At 44.4% G+C, this 24488-nt stretch overlaps 1 protein-coding gene, 1 non-coding gene and 1 pseudogene across 2 annotated transcripts in view; 1 reads left to right on the plus strand and 2 right to left on the minus strand.

Moving 5' to 3' along the window:
* Positions 1-10978, minus strand: part of LOC124605692 (nuclear hormone receptor HR96) — a 91171-nt gene extending 80193 nt beyond the window's left edge. The window contains exon 1 of the mRNA XM_047137550.1: positions 10896-10978. The gene's annotated coding sequence lies outside the window, so the exon portion shown is untranslated. The remainder of the gene's footprint in view (positions 1-10895) is intronic.
* Trnas-cga lies at positions 587-661 on the minus strand. The gene has a single exon. It is a non-coding gene; the product is annotated as a tRNA-Ser (tRNA).
* Positions 9784-9901, plus strand: LOC124607624 (annotated as a pseudogene).
* Positions 10979-24488: the final 13510 nt, after the last annotated feature.

Raw genomic sequence — 24488 nt, forward strand, 5'->3', positions numbered from 1 at the left:
TAGGGAAAAAGTCTGTCATTTCCACGTCGGATTCAGTTGCCGGCGTGTGCACATATCTTTTCTGGAAAGCTGACTGTCCGTATCACAAGGCCAAAATCGTCCTGCAACGGTTTGAGGAGCATGATAGTGCACTCATGCTGATGTTTTGGCCATAAAATTCGGCTTATCTGAATCCAATGAAACCCAACTGCGACGCTATCGGGCGCCAGCTTCGCGCCCACAAAGAAACCGCCCGTAAATTACGGAAGGTGTGTGACCTGTGCGTTGGCATCTGCTGCCACACACCTCTGGAAACCTGTCAAGTACTCGTCGAATCCACGGCACGCAGAATCATTGCTGAACTGCGTTCCAGAAGTGGACCAAAACGCTTTTAACTAGGATGTCATAAAGTTTTGGCTCACCAGTGTATCAGTAAACGGCTGATGCGGGGCACAGTCCGAGTTCCAGGTTACCATTCTAAAAGCGTCCAGGGCAACAAAAATTTGGTTTCTAATATCTAATACAGTTATTGACAGATCTTAAGGCAGTGTAAATGATGGCGCGCAAATTACCAAGATTATGAATCTTCCTGGCAGATTAAAACTGTTTGCCCGACCGAGACTCGAACTCGGGACCTTTGCCTTTCGCGGGCAAGGGCTCTACCAACTGAGCTACCGAAGCACGACTCACGGCCGGTACTCACAGCTTTACTTCTGCCAGTTCCTCGTCTCCTACCTTCCAAACTTTACAGAAGCTCTCCTGCGAACCTTGCAGCAACAGCACAACTGACAGAGTCCCCCTGTTTAGAGCCATCCGTAAATACTGGTACATGGTCGGCATGCTGGTTTAAAATATCGTAAAATAAGGAGGTAAAAACAAACGCATGAGTGCATCTCCTCCGGTACTCTGACAAGTCTAAAAGGACGCTGGGCCTCTGGAGCAACCAGGGAGGCAGGCGGGTAAAACCCTGGAGTTGGGGTGCCAAACGCTCCACACCAACGGACTCAAGCAAATGCTTGGCACGAATCCCAAATGGTCTCGTTGCCCTTGGACGACTGGAAAAGAGACGTTCCATAGGCGGTCGGGCAACAGTTAGGTATGCAGGGGAGGTAGGACAGGCAAGGAATTGACACACCCATCGCATCATGAGGAGTTTCCGCCGGATGGCGAGCGGCGGTTCCCCTGCCTCAGCACACAGGCTGGGGATGGGACTGGTACGGAAGGCACCAGTGGCCAGCCTGATACCCTCATGGTGTACTGCGTCAAGAATCTTCAGATACGAAGGCCTCGCTGACCCATACACAGTGCATCCATAGTCAAGACGCGACCGGACGAAAGCCCTATAAAACTGCAGCAGACGCGCCCGATCTGCTCCCCAGGACCGATGGCTCAGACACTCAAAATATTCAGCGCCTTCAGGGCCCGCACCTTGAGGTCTTTAAGGTGCGGCAACCACGACAACTTGGAATCAAAAGTGAGGCCCAGGAACCTCACAGTGTCTCTAAAAGGAAGAATGGTGTCCCTCAGACGCAATTCAGGGGAGGTAAAAGCACGTCGAGAACGATTAAAATGGACACACACACATTTGTATGCAGAAAAGGTAAAACCCGTCTTCGCAGTCCATGCCTCTAATCGTTTTATCGTAAGCTGCAGCTGCCGACTAGCAGTGACAAGACTGGAGGAAGAACAGAAAACAGCAAAATCGTCCACAAACAAGGCGCACTGGGCAGGACTCCGGATAGTGGACGTGACACTGTTAATGGCGATGGCAAATAGGGCGACACTTAAAACGCTTCCCTGAGGAACACCATTCTCCTGCACGTACAAATCAGATAGCACATTACCAACCCGATATCGAAAGAGGCGGCGGGAAAGAAAGGACCGAATGAAGATGGGGAGATGGCCACGGAAGCCCCACTGATGGAGTTTATTGAGGATAAGGCGGCGCCAAGTAGTGTCATACACCTTATTAATGTCAAAGAATACACGTAGACAATGCTGGTTACGTAGGAAGGCCTGCTGGATGGCCGCCTCAAGCAGGGTCAAGTTGTCTATAGTTGAACGACATCTCCGAAAGCCACACTGAGAGTGGCTAAGGAGCTGCCTGGTCTCGAGCAGCCAAACCAGGCGACGGTTGACCATGCGTTCCAATGTCTTCCCGACACAGCTCGTCAAAGCAATACTCCGATAACTACTGGGATGCATTCGGTCCTTCCCCGGTTTGAGGAGGGGAATCAAAATCGCCTCCCTCCACGAGTCAGGGAACGTGCCGGATGACCAAAGAAAGCCATAAAGAGAGAAAGGTTAGAGCTTATAAACCGCCACGACGGAAATATCCCAACATTTTGTTGAAATGATTTTGGAGAAACGTCATGAAACATAAGTTTTGGAAGGCTGCCAACGACTTTTACCAGCTCATTACTAATAGGAATCGCTACCAAGTGCGTAGGGCACACTAAATCAGAAGCGTACTGTTACGTGCGACTGGGTCGAGGATTCCAGTTCGGCCAAACTCGTGCGTGTTTACTGTGATTTATCTCTTAGTCATTCCGATGGAATGCCGTGCGCTTATCTCGAAGAAGGCACCAGTGGTTCCCTCCGATGCTGAAACTAGCGTCCCGCCTGTAATAACATCCACGCAGACAGGATGTTCGATGGAACTGAGCGCTGGCGTGACGGATGAGACGAATGCGCTGTGTGTCAGAGAGCTGCAAGAACAGCTGCTGTTGCGACAAGCTACGTGTCCGTTCCTGATAGCCACGCCCACTGAAACTGGCTCACTGCCAGAAGACTGATATCTGCGGCCTATTACGTGTCGGGTGTTCAAGACACTCGCGCCCAAGCGTGCATCGAGGCGGAAGAGCAGATATCCTCGCTGTCAACACAAATGTATTCAGGCTTCTACGGTGAGCAAATGAACTGTTATCGACAGGGCAAAATGAATTCCGCTCGTGACACATTTTGAAGAAACTGGATACACCATAATTCATAAAATCACTGGGATATTACTAGATTATGTCTCAAAAGGATACTGCACGTACCCATAATTTTAACATTCATTTGTAAATGTCTTGATGTATTATTGCCCGGAAGACAAAGGATCCATTAAAACAGTGTTTGCTCTAAAATTTTACAGATAACATTTTAAGTTAAGCTACGAACATATAATGTTAAAATGTAATGAAATATGTTAAAGAAAGAAAGAAATAACAATAGCAACGCAAATCGATATAAAGCTAACGTTAAAAGGCAAGAAATGACTAAAATGTGTGAATGGTTTGCCACTACCGAAAATAAAAGACAGGGCATACACTCCGAACGTACATTAAAAACCGTTCCAATCACTTTCTATATTTGCCTAAAACACAGTCGACTTTCTATTTTTTTTGACGTACAAACACATGTTCTCTAACTGACTCATGATAGCGGTGCATAACAGTACAATGTGTTCGTTTGCGACCGATCGTCCCTTGATGCAGTGTCTTTCCCTCATTTATCTGGCCTCTAATTGCACCTCAAGGCTCCACAGAACAACACTTCCTTTTCTGGCGTTATAATGCGTTTAGAGTGTCTTGTATCCAAAAGTTGAAATTGTGGAGAATATACGTTTGCTGAATTGCCTCAAGTGTGCATAGGAATTCAGAGAAAATTCTTCCATTGACCACATTAGCATCAACGCATCTAGGATCGCAAGAGATCTACGGTCAAGACTGTAAATTCGTCTGAAAAGCTAATCCAAAGATCAGTATCAAGGAAAACTGTTGAGCAGTTTGCCGGCCGCGATGGTCTAGCGGTTCAGGCGCTCAGTCCGGAACCGCGCGACTGCTACGGTCGCAGGTTCGAATCCTGCCTCGGGCATGGATGTGTGTGATGTCCTTAGGTTAGTTAGGTTTAAGTAGTTCTAAGTTCTAGGGGACTGGTGACCACATAGTGCTCAGAGCCATTTGAACCATTTTGTTGAGCAGTTTACTGCGTTACTTTGCTCGGACCCACCAGCGTAAATAATTACAAAGTCAAAATGCTCGTTGAAAATTGCAGAAAACATGAAACATCTAGGTTTAAAAATAGAGTGCGCTTCGTTAGTTATCAACTTGGATATTTACTCTAACACTCAGTTGAAACCTCCAGATCCTTTACTCGGACGCCAGAAACTCCATGTAGTCTTTTGTAATTTAGCAACATACGATCTTCTGATGCTCGAGGTACCAGACCTAACTCTGGGACACCAGGATCGACCGAAAATAATACGCATGTCAAACAACGAGAATCTACAGAGCGGCGGGTCTGGCTTCTCGGTCTCTGCACGGAGGCTGCTGTAGTGCCTGACGTAAAGCCCCTTGGGGCCAATCTAATGCCTTCACTGTCGACATAATGATCATGGAAAACTATATATAGTACAGCTGTAGTCCAGTCATCAATAAAGACCACGTAAATCAACAAATCGGTCAAGCACTTAAGCTTTCAGGGCCTACAGATATCCTTCAAGTTCTGAGTGAGTTTACCATGAAGATGAGACCAGCTTAGTTTAGCGATTTTTTTAAAACTAAGAGTCTAATTTTTGTATTTATTAAAAATATGACGTGCACTATTAAAATTGAAACACTAAACGCACAATTTCAATCTGTGGCATCCACTCGCAATTCTACCTGACGTCAGCTGCGGCTGTCGAGCTGTGGTAGCAAGATTAGATAATGGGCAAGATGTCGCAAAATCGACCCTGCAGAGAACAAGTTTCATGACTATGGAGCTATATTGATAATTACAAGCAATTACTCCTCTTCTCTTTTTACCTCTCTCTCGATTCACCCTATCTCCTCCTCTTTTTTATTTTTCTTCGTAAAATAGCATAATGCTGGAATATACTTCTACCTTTAAAACTTTTTGTGGATACAGTTTTGCGTGCAACATAGTATTTGTTTTAGAATCTAGGTGCAGATTAAAAGAAAACAGCAAATGAATAAATGCATAATAACAAATTTGTAACGACAGCTATTGCAAAAACGATAACAGAGAACTACAATGAGAACAGCGTTTATGTGAGAACGCTGGTCGAAGAGCGAACTGCCAAATATAAACGCAAAATTTTCTTCAGAATTGTAGCGCGAGATCTTTTCCTTGGGAAATCTGACTGCATGCGCAAACCGGCTTTCTGGTTTCTGGGGAGTCAGGTTATGGACGATGGGGTGAACCTACCGAAACCACACTGCGGGCGACACAGAAGCGTTTTGGCTTCTTGGTCACTGATCATCCCATCTCAGGTCTTCTCAGGTAACTAATGAGTGCAACGCTGTGATAATTAGTTGGTACGATACTTTTCTGATTTTAGATAGGGAATCGTGATTGATTCCTTTCAGAACTTAGATACTGTCTGTGATCAAAATTCTGATAAAAATGCGAGATGGTCCTTGTATGTCAGGTTCAAGTGAAACATGTCTTAGACCACTACTTTTGATTCTCGTGCTGTATTGCAAACCACCTCCATGCTATACTCCATTTCCCTCATACAAATGGTAGGAACATACTTTTCGGCGTCACTGAAGCCCTTTGCCATTCTGGTAAAGCACAAGGTGTTTCAAAAGGAATATACGTATTGAAAAGTATTATGTTGTCAAAACTGCCGATAGCTGCGATGCGGCTCGGTTATTAGAGTAACGAATATGTTGTCTAGTTTATATTGACTGCCGCTAGATGGCGGTTGTCTTCTGTTTGGTTGATTACCGCCATATGCTGCAAAATGACTGCTCCGCATGAGAAATAATTTTGTATTCTCGAGATTTCGAAATATAATGCCGCGAATAGAGTACAAAGATCTTCAGGTTGAGGTACCAAACTGATCCTCCGAATGGATGGACAGTTTGTAGACACGGGATGTGTATTTAAAGGAAAGAGTGCTGGCCGTCCTCTTGCTTCCGACGATAATATCGCAAGAATTCAAATCTCTTTCCAACGCACTCCTACAAAATCAACTCGTCGTGGCAGTCGGGAGTTACAACTGCGTACAACAACAGTCGTGTTTTGAGGCGTCGGTTGGTTATGAAGCCGTACAAGGTACAGCTGTTACAGACTCTACGTCTTGACGACAAACACAAACGTGTGGCATTTTATGACGAGCTTCAGAATGTTACTGACAATGACAACCCTTTTTAACAACGCAATGTGTTCAGCGATGAAGCGACTTTCCACCTTAGTGGGAAAATAAACAAACACAATGTTAAAATTTGAGACCTACAGAACGAACATGCACACACTGAATATGTACGAGATTCACCAAAGTCAATGAGTTGGGTGCGATATCCCACTCACCTGTTTGTGGCCCTTTCTTCTTTGATGGAAATAGGCTAACAGTCAGCAGCGTCTTGCTATGTTACGAAATTGGTTGTTTCCGAGGCTGAACGGGTCGCTGGAGTCGCCGAGTGTGTGAACATCTGAATGAAACCTAACCGAGCAAACAGCCGGCGTATTAGCTCTTCTCATCTGGCCTTCACTGTCACCGGATATGAAGTCCTGTGACTTCTTGCTTTGGGATTTCATTAAGGACAACGTTTATGCATCAACACTACCACAGAACCTAGAAGAGTTGAAAAATCCGAGCCTGCCGCGGTGGCCGAGCGGTTCTAGGCGCTTCAGTGTGGAATCGCGCGACTGCTACGGTCGCAGGTTCGAATCCTGCCTCGGGCATGGATGTGTGTGATATTCATAGGTTAGTTAGGTTTAAGTAGTTCTAAGTTCTAGGGGACTGATGACCTCAGATGTTAAGTCACATAGCGCTCAGAGATATTTGAACCATTTGAAAAATCCGATCCGTACTCTCATAGCATCAGTGACGATGGACATGCTTATCCGAGTATGGGAGGAATTCGAGTATCGATGTGATATTGTTCGTGTCGCTGGTGGAGGACATATTGAAGACCTGTAATCTCAACTTGAGAGATTCGTATGTATGTGCCCCAAGATTCATAGTTTAATAGGTATATGCTTTGGAAATACGTATATTCTTTTTAAAACACCCTATATTTCAACAGTGCATAGGATACTGTTTTGAATTAATTACTTAGAATTACATAAGTTATAAGCCATTGCAGTGCGTATGATATTGTTTCCTGAATACGACTCCCGTGTCTCGACCAAAGTAGCAGGTTGCTAGGTCTAGTGGCAATGTATCAGTACCGAGAAAGGCATCTCTGTCCTCAACACATGGAAGGCGACTTTTGCCACCTCGTAGTAAAGTAAGACGGGTATCCCGAAACAACACGCTTTGTAATCTCCGGGTAACATCAAGCTTTGAGAACTCCGAAGAAGGCTATTTTATTTCATCGTCGATTTCACCATAGATATTTTTCATTTTATCGTTGTCCTTTCGCACAACTGTGGTTGTTTTCAGCGAATGCCACTGATGTATCGTGGTATATCATTCAGGGTGGGAATGGAATATCTGATGAGACATCTACCGACTTGTGTAACGTCTACAATGAAATCGGCAGGTGTGGCATCACACTGTCTCTTTACCTTTTAACGATTGTTAATGGCACAGAGTGAAAAACAATATTCTGCCGGAAAACAAACAGTGGCACGAACACGGCAGTACGAGGCTAATAGTACCCGGACCCCCACTGAAATAACAGTCCAGATTCTCTCAGTGGACCTTCTCATATAGCCGCGCCTGGTCTGCGGTTCGGTAGTTCTTAAGAGGACCACCACCCTGCCTATCTAACCCATGTTAATTTAGGCAAGTATTTCACCCTTTTCTGAAGAAAACTATTTGATGCAGAACCTAAATATTTTTGCTGTATGTTACATGATGCTAATAGAGTCAACTGTACTAAAACCGACTTTATCCATTTTATAGTTTTTAAGAAATAATTTTTTAAATTTATTAACAAAAAATATTAAGTTTTTCTGCAGAAAATATTTTTTGTGAACTTCCTAATGGGGGAATATTTATGAATGTAGTACCAGAGGTGGCTTTTTATGTTATGCAGAGTCTCTGAAAATTTCATTCATTTATCTATGATAGTTTCTGATGTAATGGGGCATATGTACTGAAAATTTTAGTTTGCGGGAAATTGACTCTAAAGAAAAAACTTTTGAAATTTGTTACTTACAGTTAATTAAAACTGTCCTGCTACGTATAATGGCCCTTCTTTGGCCTCTAGCAGGTTTTCCAGCTTCTTTTTCACCTTCCTGGATGTTTGTCTTGCTTTCTTGGCCATATTTGCTGCAGACCTATCTGCATTGGCTATCCTCATTTTATCACAATGTTGCAGCCCAGTGATCATATTTTCACCAGGATTAATTCCCAGCTTTTTTAGTACCCAATACTTTCCAATATTACCACAATTGAATGTAATAACAGCACCATGAACTCCTAGTTTCATTGTATGCATGCCTACAAATGCTGTTTTAGGAAGGCGGTTCCAAATTATGCTGTTGAAACATTCATTTGGGTTCTGTTTCTGCCCATGCAGACATTTCCTTAGAAGGTCAGGATGAGCTAAGTCTCTGAAAATATGTTTAATTGCTGTAATAACAACAGCAAGAAGAGAATGCTGGTGAGATTAAGATGTTCCAGTTGCCTGAGCCCTATTGTATTTGCACCACGAATTCTCTCCTGATGGACACAATCCTGACATGGCCTATCATCAGTAGAGGACGTTAGGTATAGGCTTACTTGCAGGAGCTTCTATATAAATAGCTGTGAAAGAGGTCAGTACATTTGTAAACAAGCACTGCAAACGTAAGTATAACAACTACTCGCAAACACACTTGAACAAAACTAACCGCGTGTTTGAAAGCGTGTTGTTTACAAACAGCAGAAACAAAAGAATACCGACCGTTGCATTCCAAGAATAGCCAACACACTCGGGAGTAAAAAAAAAATCCCTAACGTGCAATGTAGGGGATATATAGATCTAAAATATATGCAGAAAAGTGGGCATGGCACATAAACACACGTGGTAGGAAAATGCTCTTTAAATGCTCGAAAAATTTTTTTTCAGCAAAATCCCTTTCAGAGCACTTAAATAAAACCTTAATCTATCGAAATATGATGAAAATATAAAATCGATTTTTTTCGACCTGAAGCACGGTGTGGTCCCCTTAAAGCTTTTGTGAGGCCTCCCTCGGTATCAGAAGGTGACATATTCAGTCCGAGCACTCGTCGCAGCGCTTGAGACATCAATTTAATGCAGCTTCTGAGGTGAAAGCACTTCATCAAATTTTGCCCGGTTACTAAGCAATCTTTCATCTCCATACATTTAACGATAACGTGGGTATCTCGGCCACACAGAATGAATCGAGTTATCGGCGCTGATAAGCGCTCGAGCCATAAGAATTCGTGAGAAACCGGCTGGGTTCGTCTAAAGCAATAAAACAGTACGCTGCAGTGGCGGCTTGTGTTGGAGCTTTCCCAGGATCATAAATTTTTTATCGTTGCTCAGCGATGATCGACCGTTTGAATTTAATTGGTCTTGTTTTGTACCTCAGCATTCGCTCTTAGAATTGGTGGGTGAAATGAGTCCATTCCTAATTCATTCCTTGTGTTAGAAACTGATGATACATTTCTCATTTCGAAGTATTTACTACAACTTTTTCCACCTTATTTTGGTCCCCAGGAAAGATTATAAAAGGATATAAAATTGAAAGGAAAGATAACTCAGTCCGCAACGCAGAGAGAATTTTTTGGTAGGCTCAAAAAATCTGGTATAACTTTAATGAGGTACAATTATTATACCTTTACTATTGAACGCAATGGAAAGCGTTATGGTATCCTGTTCAAAAATTTTTGCCATATCTTACATTACAGTTGGCAACGGCCTTGCCTCAGTGGCTACACCGGTTCCCGTGAGATCACCGAAGTTAAGCGCTGTCGGGCGTGGTCGGCACTTGAATGGGTGACCAACCAGGCCGCCATGCGCTGTTGTCATTTTTCGGGATGCACTCAGCCTCGTGATGCCAATTGAGGAGCTACACGACATAACAGTAGCGCTCCGATCAAAGAAAACCACCATAACGACTGGGAGAGCGGTGTGCTGACCCCTCGCCCCTCCTATACGCATCCTCCATTGAGGATGACACGGCGGTCGGATGGTCCCGGTAGGCCACTCGTGGCCTGAAGACGGAGTTACATTACAGTTTACAAGCTCCAATGTGAGAGTTGGTTTTCAGCCTTGAATACGTCCCTGCAAACTCTGATATGAACTCTAGAGCGTATTTCGTGAAGATAACCCGAGAAAGGGATGTGCTGTCCAGATGGCAGCACACGTTAGCACGCCACTTCCAAGATTCGGGGAAGCGCGCCGGCCCCGGATCCGATCCGACCGGCGGATGAACGACGGCGGTCGGTGTGCTGGCCAGACTGGATGTGGCCTTTAGTCGTTTTCCCACAACCGAATACGTGAGTACCAGGCTGGTATCCATGTCCCGCTTCAGTTATACGATTCGCAAACACATCGAAAATTTTCGTACAATTCCACATGAACAACAGTAAACGCTGACGGGTGTAGACCCGAGGGTGGCGACGCGATCATCAGAATGTGTGATAATAAACACAAAATATGCCATGCAATCACAAAATTAGTTGGGACACTACACGGACTAGGAGTTCAGTGCTAGATATACCTCTTCGTCAAAGCGGGAAACCCAACAGAGAGTAGAACTATTTATATTCGTGAATTCTACTTTCCCCCGTCATATCCCTCTGTCGCGAATAGTACGCACTGAAGAGATACAGTTCTTACAAAATTGTACTTCAAAGCATCGTAAGCGTCAAACACACGGTTACTTAGAATTTTAGTCAAAAAGTGACCAATGTCTGGTTGGGTAGCTGTGGTGTCTGCCACAGTACACTATAAGGCGCTTCTGGGGTGCCCTCACGAGAGTTGGCGGTGGACATTAAGGCAAAAATAGTGGCGACATACCTGTGTATACGTAACTCGCCGGTCTGATCCGTGCGGCCGCTTCCACTCCACGACGCGACGCTACACGGCACACAGTGTTCCTCGCCCAACTGCTGTGCTACTGCCAACAGGGTCGTGGTGCGCATGCGTCGGGTTTCATTCCCCGTTATCGGGAAGCCGACAGCTGACAAACGCCGAACCGCAGCTCTGTGACCGAGGCAACATAGGGGACACAGATTATAGCTCAGCTGAGCTCGACAGTTATCTGGATACTGTCCGATTCGCGTGAAGACGTTCCGCCATTTTATTTCCTAAACCAGTGGTTCCCATCCTTTCTGAGACCATTAGCTATTAACCCCGCCTCTCCTCCCACCGTCATCACCGCCTAACTAAATTTTAAACTGAGAAAGAATTTTTTTTGAACAATTTAATTTTTAAGTGACGAATAATAAACGACATTTAGTAAAATTGGAAATTTGTGGTAAGGTCTTATGGGACCAAACTCTGAGGTCATCGGTCCCTAAGCCTACACACTTCTTAATCTAACTTAAAATAACTTACGCTATTGACAACACTCTCTCTCTCTCTCACACACACACACACACACACACACACACACACACACCCATGCCCTCCAACGGGGGGAGCCGCAAGGACCGTGACAGGGCGCCCAGACTCCGGCGGCTACTCCGCGCGGCCGACATTTAGTGTTTTCAGCTGTTTCGTTAAGCTACGAACTGTCGAGTCAATGTGACAACTGGTACAGCTTGCTTCTATCTTTTTTTTTATAGAATGATGAAGCAATTTTCAGTGCATGGCGAGTGCTACCAACAACTCCTTCTCAGAAAAGAAAGCTAACTAACCATATTGAGGGCCGACCGGAGTGGCCGCGCGGTTCTAGGCGCTACAGTCTGGAGCCGCGTGACCGCTACGGTCGCAGGTTCGAATCCTGCCTCGGGCATGGATATGTGTGATGTCCTTAGGTTAGTTAGGTTTAAGTAGTTCTAAGTTCTAGGGGACTGATGACCACAGCAGTTAAGTCTCATAGTGCTCAGAGCCATTCGATTTGAACCACATTGAGGACAAACACTTGCTACAAAGCAAGTTTTTTCTGCACCACTCATCTCCTTAGCAGAACTTGCTTCATCCACACGCTGCACCCCTATGCCCACTATATTTATGGCCACTGTTTGTAAATCACATAACTGTTGGTCTCCTTACTTCCATCTGGCAGAAACTGGAAGAATTCTAGCTGCCAGTGCTTTGTGTCTCACCACTGCCACTAAATATAATAACAACTAGCTGTCAAACCGGACATTGCCCGGATATTCATTTTGCCACTGTTCTATTACAAACAAAAACAAAAAAAGTGAGCTGTTTTGGTACTATAATATCGAAAACATTTCATTTTCATGTATTCGTGAAAACATCATTCAAATTATGAAAAAATTTCTGTATTCTGGATGCAACGTCTTCGCGTATGTACAATGCTATTCTGTAAACGTGTCTTTGGTAATGCCTCCTGACAGCTCTACAGACGGCTTTTGTTTTGGACTACAACAACTGCGCTTCGCAGTTGAACGCTGCCAAAAGCGCTGCCAGGTGTCAGGGTTTTCCTTAAGTTGCCGCGACTGTAGACGTGTATTAATAGTACTGGATAAATGTATTAAAGCGTCACGAATGATGCTGTATTTTTTCATGTATATCAGTGTTTGTGACCTTGTAAGTAGGCTGTTTAGGTTTTTATGTTGGTAATGCCATGTAGCGCTCTGTATGAAAATCACTGGCTGTGCTGTGTGCAATCTGTGGCTGGTTGGCATTGTTGGAATATTCGCTATTGTAGTGTTAGGCAGCTGGCTGTGAACAGCCCGTAGCGTTGGGCAGTTGGAGATGAGCCGCCAGCAGTGGTGGATTCGGGGAGAGAGATGGCAGAGTTTTGAGAGCGGATGATCTGGACGTGTGTCCATCAGAGACAGTAAATTTGTAAGACTGGATGTCATGAACTTATATAAAGGTAAATACATTGTTTGTTCTCTATCAAAATCTTTCATTTGCTAACTATGCCTATCCGTAGTTAGCGCCTTCAGTAGCTAGAATCTTTTATTTAGCTGGCTGTATTGGCGCTCGCTGTATTGCAGTAGTTCGAGTAACGAAGATTTTTGTGAGGTAAGTGACTCATGAAAGGTATAGGTTATTGTTAAAAAATGGTTCAAATGGCTCTGAGCACTATGGGACTTAACATCTGAGGTCATCAGTCCCCTAGAACTTAGAACTACTTAAATCTAACTAACCTAAGGACGTCACACACATCCATGCCCGAGGCAGGATTCGAACCTGCGACGATAGCAGTCGCGCGGTTCCGGACTGAAGCGCCTAGAACCGCTCGGCCACTGCGGCCGGCGGTTATTGTTAGTCAGTGCCATTCTTTTGTAGGGATTATTAAGAGTCAGATTGCGTTGTGCTAAAAATATTGTGTGACAGTTTCGTGTTGATCAGAATAAGTAAAGAGAGAAATGTCTGAGTACGTTCAGTTCTGCTCAGCTGTTTGAAAATCAAATAACGTAAGAGGTTTATCAGCACATTAATTCATTAATTTTTCTAAGGGGACGTTTCATAACCTTATACTCCTGAACTATGGGTAGTACTATGATATAACTGTGTGGGCGAATTTAGCACCGTATGTGGATACTGTCTGCCAAATTTATTGCGAATAGAATTAGTAGCATAGAAGTAATAAATTTAAACATCACGCATGATGCGGTAATTTTTTATGCTTCTCATTATTTATGACGCCATATCTCTTGAACTACGAAGGGTAGGTAGGTATCAGCCCCACAGTGATTGTTGCGTGACAGTAAGGGATGTGTGTACCAAGTTTGGTTGCAATCGGTCCAGTGGTTTAGCATTTTTGTAATATTGTGGGCCGCGTGGGACTAGCCGAGCGGTCTCAGGCGCTGCAGTCATGGACTGTGCGGCTGGTCCCGGCGGAGGTTCGAGCCCTCCCTCGGGCATGGGTGTGTGTGTTTGTTCTTAGGATAATTCAGGTTAAGTAGTTTGTAAGCTTAGGGACTGATGACCTTAGTAGTTAAGTCCCATAAGGTTTCACACACATTTGAACATTTAATATTGTGGGGAAAACTTTTCATAACATATTTAAGCACATGTGATGTGTGTGAGTCAATTTTACTGTCACAGAAGCAGGGTGCAAAGAATGAAGGATGTGTGTAATGGGTGGACTATGCGAGGGAGATATTCATACAGTAGTTTCGCACGTTGTAACAGCACCTACAGAGGTGCCTCAATATCAGGCAGACAGTTCACAGAGACACGCGTCATGATGGAAGAGTACTGTACAGATGAAAAATGGCACCGCGATACTGTCTCATGCGAGATGACACATGATGACGCAGGATGTACGTGATATACTGACAGTCGTGACCTGAAGTCATACCCCATGGCTCCCCACATCATGACTCCAGGAATAACGCTGTTGCACATGGCGAAAACCATGCAAGAATGGGACCTCTGCACAGGCTGGCTCAACACTCGCCAACGATGATAATCACGGGCTGTGCAGAAACTCAGTTCATCGCTGGACATAATGAGACGCCATTTTTAACTGTCCATGCTTCGAGGTCACGGCACCCTCCAAAACATCTACATCTACATAGATATTCCGCAAGCCACCGTACGGTGCTTGGCAGAGGGTACCCTGTATCACTACTTGTTATTTCCTTTCCTGTTCCACTCGCAAATAGAACGAGGGAGAAACGACTGCCTGTATTCCTCCATAGCAGCCCTAATTTCTCGTATCTTATCTTCGTGGTCCTTACGCTCAATGTATGTTGGCGGCAGTCAGCTTCAAATGCGGGTTCTCTACATTTTCTCAATAGCGTTCCTCGAAAAGAACGTAGCCTTCTCTCCAGGGATTCCCGTTGGAGTTCCCGATGCGTCTCCGTAACACATATTGTTCGAACCTACCGTTAACAAATCTTGCAGCCCTCCTCTGAATTGCTTCGATGTCTTTCTTCAATCCGACCTGGTAGGGATCCTAAACATTCGAGCAGTGCTGAATGTGATGAATAGTATCCAGACACTTGGCTGAAAATGAACTACAAGTTCGTGGCGCCCTGCATCGATAATGCTATAATTCAATATGGTCTTGCCCCACCCTTAGCCTCGATGACAGCTTCCACTCTCGCAGGCATACGTTCAATCAGCTGCTGGAAGGTTCCTTGGGGAATGGCAGCCCTTCCTTTACGGAGTGCTGCACTGAGGAGAGGTATCGATGTCGGTCGGTGAGGCCTGGCACGAAGTCGGCGTTCCAAAACATCCCAGAGGTGTTCTGTAGGGTGCAGGTCAGGACTCTATGCAGGTCAGTCCATTACAGGGATGTTATTGTCGTGTAACCACTCCACCACAGGCCGTGCATTATGAACAGGTGCTCGATCGTGTTGAAAGATGCAGTTTCCATCCCCGAACTGCTTTTCAACAGTGGGAAGCAAGAAGGTGCTTAAAACATCAATGTAGACCTGTGCTTTGATAGTGCCACGCAAAACAACAGGGGATGCAAGCCCCCTCCATGAAAAACGCGACCACACCATAACACCACCGCCGCCGAATTTTACTGTTTTCACTACACACGCTGGCAGATGACGTTCACCGAGCATTCGCCATAGCCACACCATGCCATCGGATCGCTACATTGTGTACCGTGATTAGTCACTCCACACTATTTTTTCCACTGTTCGATCGTGCAATGTTTACGCTTCTTACACCAAACGAGGCGTCGTTTGGCATTTACTGGCGTGATGCGAGGCTTATGTGCAGTGCTCGACCGTGAAATCCAAGTTTTCTCATCTCCCGTCTAACTGTCACAATACTTGCAGTGGAACCTGACGAACTTTGTAATTCGTGTGTGATAGTGTCTGCCTATTACACATTATGACCCTCTTCAACCGTCGGCGGTCTCTGTCACTCAACAGATGAGATCGCCTGTACGCTTTTGTGCTGTTCGTGTCCCTTCACGTTTCCATTTCACTATCACATCGGAAACAGTGGATCTAGGGATGTTTAGGAGTGTGGAAATTTCGCGTACAGACGTATGATGCAAGTGGCACCCAATCACCTGACCACGTTCGAAGTCCGTGAGTTCAGCGGAGCGCCCCATTCTGTTCTAATGACTAATGAGGTCGCTGAAATGGAGTACCTGGCAGTATGTGATAGCAAAATGCACCTTATATAAAAACGTATGTATTTGGGGGTGTCCGTATGCCTTTGATCACGTAGTGTAGGTCGCAAGTGCGTCCTACATGCGGTCTCCGTTTGTTCTGTGGTGATAATGGCAATCTACGCATGGGACGACAATTCTCTACTCTGGCTCGTGCTAACATCCGCCAACTGTACAGGATGACACAGAAAATTGCAGGGAGTCCTCTACTTGTTCTCGGATGGTAAGCAAATTTGGGAAATTTGTGGTAAGGTACTATGAGACCAAACTGCTGAGGTCATCGATCCCTAGGCTTACTCACTACTTAATCTAAATTAAACTAAATTGCACTAAGGACAACACTCACACCCATGACCGAGGGAGGACTCGAACCTCCGACGGGGGAAACCGTGCGAACCGTGACAAGATGCCTGAGACCACGCGGCTACCCCGCGCGGCGATGGTAGGCGCAACTGTGAAGCGTTGCACTGTGGTTGATGCACAAGACGGCGATCCTGCCTTGTTGCGATCGGACGTGGTCGATCGGAACCCCGACGACGGATATGGCTACCTTCGCGTTCTCATGCAATCCAATATCGGGCCACTGCCACATCCGAGTGCCCCAAAAACCTTGTAATGCACACTTCGACCAACCGTCCGAATGTAGACCCGCAATGAGAGCCCTTTAATTCTCTGCCAGGTATTGATAACGCTCTCTCACACGAGTACGAGGCCTTTCCATGTCCTTCACAGTGATCACTCCGTACCTGACATACATATCCTACTAGGCCTGGTAACAACAGTAATGCACTCTGTGGCTTTTCACCCTGTCATAGGGAATTGCAACTCGAATAATTTAGATACCCGCCGGTGGCGTGCGCGTGTGAAAAGTTTCATTGACAACCGACCATGTGTTCCGGGTGCCTGATTTTTTTCGTCGTCCAGTGTAGATACAGCGTGAGTTATGATTGGAACCATATCCTGATGTCCAGTCTACCACGAGGGGTATAGGAAAACTATTTCAAATGAGTGTAAGTACTCAAGTTTAAGTGAATAGCTTCTGTGTAAACAAACAATCGAGAGGTTTCATACGATGACGAGGTCTGGCAAGAGCGCCCCACTTCACGGAGTTTACATCACTATAGCCGATTGCGGCAGTGTTGCCTTTCATTTTCTGCTCTATTCTAGGATGTTACAGTTAATAGTTTTAAAGCCTACATTAACAAGCGCTATATCACTGTACTCGTGTCTTCAAGATCTTTCGAATGCCGTTAGAGAAGTATACCGTTCCTTAAAGATTCGTGTAAGCGCGAGTAGGACTCACTCACCGAGGATTCTGTACAAAGTTAATTTTGTATACAGATAGTTCATCCATCTCGGAAGTCGAGAATTTCGACCATTTTGCCTGTTGTCGATATCGATAGTGGCAAGATATCAAAATATGTGACGTAATGACGTATCTTTTGATTGCATTGAGCAGAAGCTTAAATGTTTTACAACAATAGGGGACCGTAGACTTTGCCATGTGACATAAATTTCAGCTTGATACGTCAACCCGTTCCTGAGTAAAAGGGGTCTTACAGACGGACAGTCGCATTAGATGACATATTCTTTTTTTTTTATGATGTTGTTGTTGTGGTCTTCTGTCCGAAGACTGGTTCGATGCAGCTCTCCATGCTACTGTATTCTGTTCAAGCCTCTTCATCTCTGGGTAACTACTGCAGCCTACATCCTTCTGAATCTGCTTACTGTATTCATCTCTTAGTCTCCCTCTACGATTCTTACCCCAAACGCTTCCCTCCAGTACTAAATTGGTGATCCCTTGACGTCTCATAATTTGCCCTATCAAACGACCGCTTCTCCTCTTCAGATTGTGCCACAAATTTCTTTTCTCCCTAATTCTATTCAGTACCTCCCCGTTAGTTAAGTGATGTACCCATCTAATCTTCAGCATTCTTCTGTAACACCATACTTCAAAATCTTCTATTCTCTTCTTGTCTAAACTGTTTACCATCGATACGTGGCTATAACTCCGTTCAAATACTTCCAGGAAAAACTTCTTGACTCTTAAATCTATACTCGATATTAGCAAATTTCTCTTCTTTACAAAAGCTGTTCTTGCCATTGCCAGTCTACGTTTTATATTCTCTCTACTTCGACCATCATCTGATATTTTGCTCCCGAAATAGCAGACCTCATCTACTGTTCTAAGTGTCTCACTTCCTAATCTAATTCCATCAGCATGACCTGATTTAGTTCCACTACATTCCATTATCCTCGTTTTGCTTTTGTTGATGTTCGTCTGATATCCTCCTTTCAAGACACTGTCCATTCCGTTCAACTGCTCTTCCATGTCGTGTGTCTGTGTGTGTGTGTGTGGTTTGAGGTTTTCGGGCGCTAAACAGCATGGTCATCAGCGCCCAAACGCATAGAAACAGGAACACATGCGGTGAAGGGACAAAGACGGACAGCGAACAAGGAGAACGGCTAAAAGACACAAACCTGACGCAGTTACAAATCCTCACATACAGAGGCAAAACAAGAGGAGAAGAAACGCACTAAAAAAGGAAAGGAAACACAAGGAAAAGAGAACAGAAATCGAAGGGAAACAAGTAGGTAATCGTGACTGGCGGACCTCTTACCTAAAACCTGGGTGAGCCAGTCACCCAGCAGCACATTAAAATCTTCTCCCTAAAATCCGAGGCAACAAATTGGACATGACACAAAACCATAAGACCTTAACCACAGTCGTTGCGTCGTCTTGTAAAATAGAGGGCAAATCCGGTGGCAAGGAAACCACCGCCCTCTGGTCAGAGAATAAAGGACAGTCAAGTAAAATGTGGCGGATACTAATCTGGACGTCACAAGCACTGCAGATTGGGGGGGTCCTCCCGTTGGATCGAGTTCCGTTCGTCAGTTTTTTTTTATTTTCAACACAGTCATTTTCTTTACTACTGTATTTATTTTACAATTGATATAATGGGGAAAATGGTGTAATCGGATGAATTTTTATTAACTTTACAATGTTATTTGGCAATCAGATAATTTTTATGATCACAAATAATATAATATTCATAGCTGTCGACTAGTAAACGATCAAACGCATAAAGTGATACTGAAAATGTATGCTTGTCCGTGATTTGAGAAATCCCTTATACGTGGAAGGAGCCGCTTCATGGTAAAAATGGCCACACACAGATATATATTTGACGACCGAAATTATCTTACGATTTTCTCAGTAACGCTTGAGAAGTACGCACTACTGCTTACACGTTTTGGTGTCCTTATGGAGTACTACGAGTGTACGAAGTTTGCAGTAAATCCGCGTTCCAAACGTCGTGGCCTCCCCTTGTCAATAAAAGCAACAAACTAAGATTAAATAACAGCTCCGTGAACAGATTGTTGTTATAGTGATTACTAGTCACACATCAGACGGCAGTAGCAGATTTACGCTGATGAAACTTTCATTGGATTATTGCACCACGATTAACAGTAGAATGACAGGCATCAATCGTTACAGATCAAACGGCAGAAACCAATTTACGTTAACGCAAATTTCATGGGATTATAGTAACGCGATTACAATAAAATACTTTATTGTCAAGCATCTTGAGTACTAGACTGAAGAGACAGACAATAAATGACACACTTGGCAAATGCATTCGTAACTGAATAAATAGAATAAGTAACTTTCATCTCAAACACGACTTAGCTAACGCCTGGAAAGGAGAGACAATAATTACATACACAGAAATTCATTTAAGTTTGTGAACCTCGAATAGTAGACGACACTTACCTTATAAATGTAACTGATCTGCAGGCGCCAACCAGGTGCGGACACGAACGTCGTCCACAACAGATAGCGTGGACAACGGCCAGATGGGCTGTTCAACCATCAATTGTCGGCCCGATCAATAGTGGAAGGTATACAAGTCCCAGACGACTTTGTATCACATATACTACCTCAAACAGTACTAACTTTAAAACAGGCAGCTGGTACTGGCTATACCTGGAGCATAAACGGAACGTTGAGTCTACTAAATAAGAAAGACACACAACGGCCCGAAGACGAATGTCAAACCCACAACCAGGCTCAGAGATAATACACTACTGGCCATTAAACTTGCTGCACCAAGAAGAAAGGCAGATGATAAACGGGTATTCATTGGACAAATATATTATACTAGAACTGACATGTGATTACATTTTCACGCAGTTCGGGTGCATAGATCCTGAGAAATTTGTGCCCAGAACAACCACCTCTGGGCGTAATAACGGCCTTGATACGCCTGGCCATTGAGTCAAACAGAGCTTGGATGGCGTGTACAGGTACAGCTGCCCATGCAGCTTCAACACGACACCACAGTTCATCAAGAGTAGTGACTGGCGTATTGTGTCGAGCCAGTTACTCGGCCACCATTGACCAGACGTTTTCAATTGGTGAGAGACCTGGAGAATGTGCTGGCCAGGGCAGCAGTCCAACATTTTCCGTATCCAGAAAGGCCCGTACAGGACCTGCAACATGCGGTCGTGCATTATCCTGCTGAAATGTACGGTTTCGCAGGGATCGAATGCAGGGCAAAGCCACGGGTCGTTACACATCTGAAATGTAACGCCCACTGTTCAAAGTGCCGTGAATGCGAACAAGAGGTGACCGAGACGTGTAACCAATGGCACCCCAATACCATCACGCCGGGTGATACGCCAATATGGTGATGACGAATACACGCTTCTAATGTGCGTTCACCGCGATGTCGCCGAACACGGATGCGAACATCATGATGCTGTAAACAGAATCTGGCTTCGTCCCAAAAAATGACGTTTTGCCATTTGTGCACCCAGGTTCGTCGTTGAGTACACCATCGCAGGCGCTCCTGTCTGTGATGCAGCGTCAAGGGTAACCGCAGCCATGGTCTCCGAGCTGATAGTCCATCCTGCTGCAATCGTCGTCGAACTGTTCGTGCAGATGGTTGTTGTCTTGCAAACGTCCCTATTGTTGACTTAGGGATCGAGACGTGGCTGCACGATCCGTTACAACCATGCGGATAAGATGCCTGTCATCTCGACTGCTAGTGATACGAGGGCGTTAAGATCCAGTACGTCGTTCCGTATGACCATCCTGAACCCACCGATTCCATATTCTGCTAACAGTCATTGGATCTCGACCAAGGCGAGCTGCAATGTCGCGATACGATAAACCGCAATCGCGATAGGCTACAATCCGACCTTTATCAAAGTCGGAAACGAGATAGTACGCATTTCCCCTCCTTACACTAGGCATCACAACAACGTTTCACCAGGCAAGTAAGAGAAATCGGTTGGAAACGTTCCTCATGTCAGCACGTTGTAGGTGTCGCCACCGGCGCCAACCTTGTGTGAATGCTCTGAAAAGCTAATCATCTACATATCACAGCATCTTCTTCCTGTCGGTTAAATTTCGCGTCTGTAGCACGTCATCTTCGTGGTGTAGCAACTTCAATGGCCAGTAGTGAACAAATAATAAGAAATTACGATCCAATAAATCGCGCGTCCCAATACGACAACGAACACGCTACAGCTTAAACTCCTTAAACAAACATCCCTATCCTAATAAACCCAAGGAAATGCACTTACAACAATATTAGATAAAGCAACATCAAGTTAGTACCAAAACACGTTAAACGAATTGTCAGTGTCTCCTAGCAGTAACCAAATCCACTCAGAACCGAGTGAGATGGCGCAGTGGTTAGCACACTGGACCCGCATTCGGGAGGACCATGGTTCAAACCCGCGTCCGGCCATCCTGATTTAGGTTTTCCGTGACTTCCCTAAATCTCTCGAGGAAAATACTGGGATGGTTCCTTTGAAAGGCCACTGCGACTTCCTTCCCCATCCTTCCCTAATCCGATGGGACCGATGACCACGCTGTTTGGTGCCCTCCCTCGAATCATCCATCCATCCATCTATCACACTCAAACCCCAAGTACTTTAAACAAGCAATTTAAATCACACCAACATAATTTTACCTCAAGGAAATGCATAAAATGAGAAATTAGCCTTACGATAATGATGGATCCAAACATTCAAGATTCAGTAAAAGATCAGGCGGAAAGACCGTACATTGGCGCATCAGTCTGTTCAATGATACACGGTTATTTCTGAAACAGCCTAAACACTAATATTAAGAAATAATACACAGTAAGCCCCAAGGTTTAAATGGTAAATCAGAATATCGACGCAATCAGACGCCAGCACGAATTACTACAATCAGAATGGCACAGCAAGTTTACTAGCGGCGAACCACAAGATAAACAGTGCATAGAGTTTCGTGACCGGGAATCAACCAGTAATCTGTCTAAGGTTCATCGCTCTTACAACACGGAGTGCAGAAAATGTGACTCCAACGAATGTTGTAAACACAATGATACACCTTATTACGTAAGTTGAAGTCCGTTTCCAAGAGTAACGGAAGGTATGTCATAAGTCAAAAACTAATTCAGATGTGGTTTAAATATACAGAAATATAACATTATAAATGTTTATGTAAGGAGGTATCTGGCAGTACTATGAGGAAAGACTTAACACTAAGACTAAACAATGTGGCGGCTAACCTGCTATTACGTATGGAAGTGAAAACTGGATTCTAATAAAAAGAGAGGAACAAAGAACTGAAGCAGTTGAGATGAGGTTTCTGGGGTCACTTCTTGTACTGACACTAAGAGACAGAGTGCGAAGTGTAGATGTAAGACAACAACTATACGTTAAAATAAAACGAAAGAAGAAATCAGAGACTACAAAAAAAAAAAAAATGGTTTGACTGCATCAAAAGGATGTCCCCTGAGCTGCTACTATGACAAGCATACATTTTAATAAAACTGGAAGATAGGATATATGCTGGCCAACGAAGAGGTGGAGGCAATATTTTGTTAAATTCCGTTGTTTTACGAACGGCTCAACACCCATCTTTGAAATGGAAGAAGAAGAAGAAGAAATACAAATACGACCGATCGGAAAAATGTAGAAGACAGTCACAGCACGAGAAAATTGCATGCAACTGTTGGACGACGAAGGTGAGTAACTGGAACACCTAGTTAGAACTAGTACGCATGGCAGGTAATCGTTCCGCAATAATGCGTTTCGCAAGACTAGATTAGTTCTGGTGTCCGAGAGATAGTGCGCTATCTGCCAATGACTTGAGACGCTTTCATTCTGAATGCTAGTTACAACGCTCTCATAACGTCCGGTGTAAATTATCATAGCTTAGGGATGCCCCCTGCCCCTCCCCCCTCTCTCACTCCGCCCCCCCCCCCTCTCTCTCTTTCCTTCTCTGTCTCACTCTGACAGTTTCCGATTCCCCCCTCGAGACAGCGCTGTGTCGAGTGGTTACTTATTTCGACGAGTTATCAAGCTGATAACCTTGAGACACGCCAGCCTCTCTCGTTGCTTTCCATACGCTCTCTCTGAGACCAACGACAGCTCTTCCAGATACGTTAAGCAGGTGAAGACAACTAACTGTCTGCTCCCATCTGCTGTTACCCTGTGCTAATCTCCTCAAGTCAAGTTGTGTAGATGGTACTTTCTACTACAGTACATGTATTGAGGTATCTATTTTTTGATAGAACATGGAAAATTAGAACACTGTTACACCTGTTCCTCGTTTAATAATATTATCGTTGCGAGGGAGAGAAAGTGGCACTGAAAAATATTCAAAACCTACTCCCATAAAAATGTTTCTTATTATTCTCTAAGTAGGTGTTATTATATCTAACGAGACATTGTGCGTCCTTCCTCCGGTGCCTGCCAATTCAATGTTTTTAGTATCAAGCCTCTGTATAATTTCATTTTTGACAGCGTTCTCTAAAATTTTTAAATGTAATGCACTAATGGTTTGCTACCTACTTGAATACAAATAATGTGTTAACAGAGTCACAGTTTGGATTTCTAAAGGGTTCAAATACTGAAAAGGCTATCTACAGATACAGCAAGAATGTACTTTATTACTTAGGCAATAAATTACAAATTAATGGAATGATCTGTCGTCTGTCAAAGGTACTTGACTGTAACTCACAATATCTTTTTACGTTAATTAGAATATTTTGGCGTAACAAGAGATACTGCAAAATGATTCCCATCAGACGTCGCTGACAGGAAGCAAGTGGTGTCAACAATAATGCGTCTTTTACTAAACTGTCGGTCGTCATACTAGTGGGAACTAATAGCTAAGGCTGTTCAATAAAAAATGCAGAGTTGGTCGTTGCACCATGAGGGAGAACGTCAAACAGAATAACCATTTCTGCGTTTCAGAACACCGTCGCCATGACGTTACTGGCTGAGGGTATGGCTTTGAACTTTTTCTTCGGATGAGAGATGATATGACGCGACTCCCTGGATTGCCGTTTTGTTTCGCTTCGAAGTGATGTACTCAT

The sequence above is a fragment of the Schistocerca americana genome, chromosome 3 (genome assembly GCF_021461395.2).
Source record: "Schistocerca americana isolate TAMUIC-IGC-003095 chromosome 3, iqSchAmer2.1, whole genome shotgun sequence".
In the NCBI taxonomy this organism is placed as follows: Eukaryota; Metazoa; Arthropoda; class Insecta; order Orthoptera; family Acrididae; genus Schistocerca; species Schistocerca americana.